Raw genomic sequence first — 6,828 nt, 5'->3', positions numbered from 1 at the left:
TCATCAGGGAAGTATAAACATAAATGATTTTTTTTTTTTTAATTAAAAGGTATAAGAAAAGAGAGTAGATATGAAATAATGTTTTTTCTAGTAAGGGGATGCAAGTTATAAGAGAGACCATGAGATATATGAAGATATTAAAAATTCAACTCTAAGATGCAAACTATTGAATAAAAATGAGATGAAATAGACTTAATTTTCAAAAAACAAAAAAATTAAAGAGTGGTAATTGCAACTTTAATTTTAAAAAAAAATGGGCACGTGTCTTTAGGTTTTGTTTTTGTTGCAAACATGTCAAAAAACTTCTACCTAAAAATTTGATTGTTATCTGATTTCTATATAATTGCTATATGATTTCTACGTAATTGACACACCTACATTTATAAAAGAGTTGAAGTCATAACTTTGATTTCTAAAAATGTATTTGTCATACGATGCAATGTTCTAGATAAAAAAAATAAAATGGTTATCAAAGGACACCTTACATGTTGATATACCATCATTTGCAATCTAATTAAAGTCTTATATTTAATCTAAGTAAAAATTAGTTTAAAATATAGTATTTTTGTGTTTCACCTTGCTTAAAAGGAAAATTTTAACCCAACTAAAACATCTAGACAGAGCTATAAAACCATAGAAAAAAAATTGAGATTGGAAAATAAAAAGAATGGAGTTTCATCTAAAGAAAGTCCAGAAAGGAAAAGATTTAAACTTCAGAGAAATAAATTAAAATTAAAAACAGATTTAGAAAGAAAATATATTCCTCCAAAGAAATAAATAATTATAATATATAATAAGCAAGTAATAAAAGCATCACTCTCTCTGGAATCTTTCATTAGTCCAAAAAATCTGTTCCTTCATTATTATATTATTTATTAGCGTGTAAATTCTGCAAATATATATAATCCATGCTAGCAACACTTCTTTTTACAATTCTACTTCTCATCGCCATTGTCGTTGTCGGGAAAAATCTCCCCATATTTGTTGTTGGATTCGAACTGAATCATTTTCACCTACGTATTGTCAAACACATCAGTGCGACATAAATTTGATCGCGTTCTCGAATATATTCAACTCAGATTTTGGTGGTTGGTTCTATTTCATTGTCTTCTTTTATTTTATGTGTGTGTTCGGAGAGATATGAGTTTGTAGTCACTAAGTTGAACGAAGGACTATTTTTTTTTCCTCTTTCTTTTCTTCTTTCTATTTTAGTCATATTGTCAACTAATATAGTGTTGTTTAATATTAAAAAATAATTTTCTATCATAAGAACTAAACTTTAAATTAAACCCAATATGCAATTAAACATCAGAGAAATGATGGATATTTTGGGACATAATATTATCAAGAACAAGGAATGAGTATAAAGTTAAATAAATTAATTTAAAACATAATCGAATTAAATAAGGATATTTAGGGAAGAAAATATATTGTAAAAGAAGGAAAGAATATAAAGTTAAATAAAATAATTTAAAACATAATCTAATTAAATAAGGATATTTAGGGAAGAAAATATATTGTAAATGAATAAAAGAATATATCAATGTAAATTTGAAATTATCTAAACACACGGCATATAATTTTTAATACTTTCCTTCTATGATATGTAAATATATATTTTTACGATTACCCTAAAACATAGTATTTATTTGGGGTGAAGGTTTTATTTTATTTTATTTTTCGAGGAATATTTGGGCTCGAGGTTTTAGTGTTTTTTTCTCTTCTTTCGAAAACTGTTGAATATTTCGAAAATAAGTAATTAAGAAGAAAATTGAAATTGAAAGCTGAATTATAATATCCAAGAGCTGAATCGAAGAAAATTGAAATTGAAAGTTGAATTATAATATGCAAGGGCTGAATCGAAATTTATTATATATGTAAATTCTTTTACATTGTATTATATATATTAATATTTTGAATTTGGTTGTTATATTTACAACTCTCTTTTTTCCTTGAATTGATACGTCGATTGCTGCGTTGGTTTGGATTGAAATAAAATTAAATAACTCATACCTTGGTGCTTAATTTTAGCAACGTTAATTTGTACTTTAATTTCAATTTCAATTATTTCAATGCTTAAGATAATGTTAGTTTTGTCCATCTCTCTTGATTTATATAATTAATTGAGAGAGAAGATTTAACCTAACAATGTTACTATTTAAGAATATACATATATTTTTTTTTCTTTTTTAAAGTAAGCTTCACTAAAAAAAGGAAATACTTGACTACAAGAAAATTATCTTCAATATTTTAGCAACATTCATATTCCACTAAATGAGAGAGTACATCAAAAAAGAAAAAATGAATTAAGTTGATCATTAGCACCTAGAACCATTTTAGGCTACGTTAGTGAGCTCGACACTTGAAGAGGTAATTTCTCCACGTTATTCTAACTTTAAGTATTTAGAACATTTACATTTGTAATTTGGAAATAATTTGGCCGAAGAAGTACCAAAAATTTTAATTTGATTGTCAATACTCGTTGATATGGACATTTCTGATAATAATCTTGAGTATTTGGACATTTGCTTTGTTTCAATCCAAGTCATTGTGAAATAATAGATTAAAGTAAGAATAATAATAAAGATTATTAAATATATGTATCGTTTATCAATGAAATAAAATAAGTATCTATCCGCGTAACCCTAATAAGTAAATGGGCAATGGATATTCCATATTAAGTTTTTTTTTTTTAAAAAAAACCAAAATATGAACAAAGAAAGTTACTAACATTGATTTCTTGGCGGTGGACAGGTACTGATTAACATTTCAAACCAAGCATAGGTTTTTAAAATTTGCAGATTTTTGCTAATACATGAAAAGAGGAAACAATTTGTATAAGATTTAAAATAGAGACAAAATTTCAATCTCCATTTTCATTGTATTTATGGGAATATATGTATCTTATATATATAACAACACAAATCTATACATGAGATCGAAACTAAATTATAAGAATTTTTAACTACCATTTTCTTCTTTCTTCTTTCTTTTAATTTGTTTTCATTAAATGAAATTTTAATAAAGCTACATGTTAGCATGTATTGGATCCACAGCTAATAAATTCAATGAAAAGTATATTATAGGGATTATATGAGACAAGCTCTCATGTTTTTTTTTTTTTTTTAATTTTTTTTTAATTATATATTATTTAACTTTTTTTAAAAAAAGGAAAGCAACTTAGTTTCAGGAGTGCTTTAATTTATGAAAACTAAAAAATTAAAGAATAAATTCAGAATATGTATGGTAGCTAAGGAACAGGGAGATAAAAATACTACCACACAGAAAGGTAATGGGAGGATTCATTAGCTACATTTAATTGAAATATGGTTAGGGTTTGAGTTATGTGCTCAATCCTTTTATAAAACATTCACTCTCTCTCTCCCAAAATAATATTAATAATGATAAAACAAATAATAATAATAATAATAATGTCCACAGGAGAGGGAGAAAAAAATGATTAAAAGAAGAAACAAAAATTGGACATCCCAAGATTTAATGCTACTGTTGTGCACAAGCCAGGGATAAAAAAAATGAATAAAAAGGAAATAAAAATGGACATCTATTAAGAAAATATTTGGTTGGAAAGTTGATGAATTAATGGCTCCAAGTATTTTAGTCCATTAACATAAATTTTATAATTTAAAGAAAAAATCATTTCAAATCCTACCATTGACATAAAATCGAGTGTTTTATTTTATTATGTTAACAAAATAGAGACAACAGCTTTAAATAATTAAAAATTAAACATTTGTGGAAGGACAAATTTGAAATTTACAAATCACACTTTGATAAAATAATAATAATAATAATAATAATAATAATAAATGATTTTTTAAGGCTCCGTTTGGATAACCATTTATAATTATTTATTTGTTATTTTTGAAATACCTCTTTCACCTTTAAATCTCTTGCTTTAATATCTATTTTTTCCCATATTTTCAAAAATCCTAGTCAAAATTTGAAAACGAAAGAAAGTAGATTTTTGAAACTCATTTTTGTTTATGAATTTAACTAAAAATATGACACTTTTACTTAAGATTGATACAAACCATGCTAAAAATTAAAAGAAAATAAATTTAATTTTAAAAAACAAAATGATAAGAAAAAGGAAGAAAATAAACATACGTTATATCAAAATAATATATATAAAAAAAATGATATTTTTAGAAAAACATTAAAAAGGTAAAAACTTGGGAGATGGGCAGGGCAGGTACAATTTTGTACTTCAAATGGGTTAACCACTTAACCAAAGAACAAAATTTTGATAGTTTGGGCAAATCTCGGTATTAATTATATATATACAAACCCACCTATTTCAATGGTCCATTCTTTGGATTTACCTTTCATTCAATGTAGGCAAAAGATTTAATTCACTTCATTTTGAAATGTTAAACATTTATCACTATGTGTGATTTGTGGGCATTTCTTATGTTTATGTTTTTTTTTCTTTCATTTTGTGAGAAATAGTAAGGGGATGTTCCAACGAGGATAAATACTTTAGATATATAAAGTTAGAAAAATGTGGAGAAATTACCCTTTCAAGTGTCAATCACTCAAATTAACGACCTCGATGTCACCATAGATACTGCACAAAATGAAAGTCCAGTTACAATAAAACATTACCTGACATCAACTCAAACTTTATATTCTCGAGATGCTCAAACAAGTTGAGTATATTAGAGAGCACGATTAAGTTGTATTGCACTAACGCAGACGAAAATCATTTGGATTCAAATCCAACAACAAATATAGGAAGATTTTGCAATGTTTCCTTAAACATGGGAAAATCTAACAAGACAAATACATACCAAGTATGTATTTGTAATAATAATAATGGAACATATTAGTGGACAAACAGATTAATAACAATAAGTATTAATGATAATATTGAAACATGGCACTAAGAGAATGAAACACATTAATTTTCTATGATACAAATTTGTATAAAAAAAATAAGACAGTTTGGCCGAGTGGTCTAAGGCGCCAGATTTAGGCTCTGGTCCGAAAGGGCGTGGGTTCAAATCCCACAGCTGTCAACATGTTCATTTCGTGTTTCTTTTTAATTCTTATACTCTTAAATTATTCATTTTGGTTCCTATACTTAATTTATATGGTAGTTCATTTTGATTTTTGTTATACTTTCAACATGTTTATTTTGATTGCTGTACTTGCAACTTTGGTTCATTTTGATTATTGAATATAAAAACTGACCATTTTGATCATAGAAAATGATATAAAAAGGGAAATGAACGTACTACAATAGTCTCTTTTTAAAAGTACAAAACCAAATGAATCAAAGTTAAAACTACAGGGACCAAAATGGATATATTAAAAAGTATAAGAACCAAAATAAATCAAAACAAAAAATATAGGGATCAAAATAGTATTTCAACCTTGTTTTTATTCATACAATTTCCATTATCTATTTCTTGTAGGATCTAATGGTAACAGTTGAGGGGGTGAATAGGGTTGTACAAGACTATGACTTATTGTTCATTAGAGAGATCTGCGGTACTTGAGGAGTTAGAAGTAACTACAGGTGCAAAACGGTAATTTTAGTTCAGTTGTAATTATGAGCAATTTGTGAGGGGTCATCGCGCTGGTGACTGGTTATATCCAATAGACACGAAAATATATCTGTAGTGTGAAGAGTGCAACTATCGATCTTTAGTGAAGTATCCAATAGTTAATGGATGTTGAATAATTTTAAAAGAATTTAATTAATTATTCAAGCACCATTGGAGCTTCAATCTATAAGACTATGTGGTTTCCTCTGTAGCTCAACGAGGATTTAATGAGGATCAATTTTGGATTAATTTGAATTGTCAAATTAATTGAGGGAATTAATTATGTGTGATATAATTAATTTTAGATAATTATATATATGATATAATTACTATAATGTATATGATGCATTATAATATAAAGTTTATTTGATAGAAAATAAAAATTTGGATATGATTTAAATATTAATTATATGAGTTAGATTCATATAATTAAAATTAATATAAATGGGAACATGTATCAATATAGGACCTCGTTAGATAACTATTTCGTAATTTGTTTTTAAAAGTTAAGCATATTTTATCTTATTTTCTCATGATAGTTTGCATTTTTCTCAATTACAAGAGTTGAATTCTATTCAAAATTCCAAAATAAAACATTCTTGGCCAAATTCCAAAAAAAAAAACATTGAAGAGGATGTACAATGTCGGTTTAAAACCGACATTAAAGAGTTTTAATAACACTATCTTTAATGTCGGTTTAGCCAAGAATTCTTGTAGTATAAACACAAGTCAACGTTAGAGAATTAACCCAAATTTTTCAGCAATAAATAAGTATTCCAATGGAATTCAAAACCTTAAGAACTTACTAAAATCCACCAGAACGGACTTTACCTCTGCTGAATAGCATTGACACCCTCTAAACTTCAAATCCAACCCCGAAAAACAAAATTAAGCCAATTATTAGGCCAAAACTTCAATGGGTGAACAAGACCTTCATGAAAAATCAAAACTTACCAAAATAAACTAATCCTTACCTAACTCCAAGATTCCGGCGAAATCCTCAGGAACGACGGAGATTCATTGATTGCAGCGCACGGTGGCAGAACTCGCATGCCCGAAACCCGAACAGACGCGTGAACAGAAAGAGATTGACGGCTAGGCAAATGTAGCACTGGGACGCAGGCACAGATCTAGCTGTCCGATAGTGACCTGCAGACATCATCGGCGGCTGGATCTTCCTAATCAATCGTGTGGGCGGTTGCAGCTCGACAATGGCAGAGGCGATGCAGGCTATTGTGTGAGAGGAAACTTAGAGAGA

General features: G+C 27.5%; 1 non-coding gene across 1 annotated transcript; it reads left to right on the top strand.

Moving 5' to 3' along the window:
* Positions 1–4,959: 4,959 nt before the first annotated feature.
* Positions 4,960–5,039, top strand: TRNAL-UAG (transfer RNA leucine (anticodon UAG)). Its single transcript has one exon. It is a non-coding gene; the product is annotated as a tRNA-Leu (tRNA).
* The last annotated feature ends 1,789 nt before the right edge of the window (positions 5,040–6,828 follow it).

Source organism: Benincasa hispida, chromosome 7 (genome assembly GCF_027475165.1).
Source record: "Benincasa hispida cultivar pf3 chromosome 7, pf3_genome.v1.1, whole genome shotgun sequence".
Taxonomy (NCBI): domain Eukaryota; kingdom Viridiplantae; phylum Streptophyta; class Magnoliopsida; order Cucurbitales; family Cucurbitaceae; genus Benincasa; species Benincasa hispida.
The sequence above is the reverse complement of the archived record's forward strand: the minus strand, read 5'-3'. Positions and strand labels throughout refer to the sequence as shown.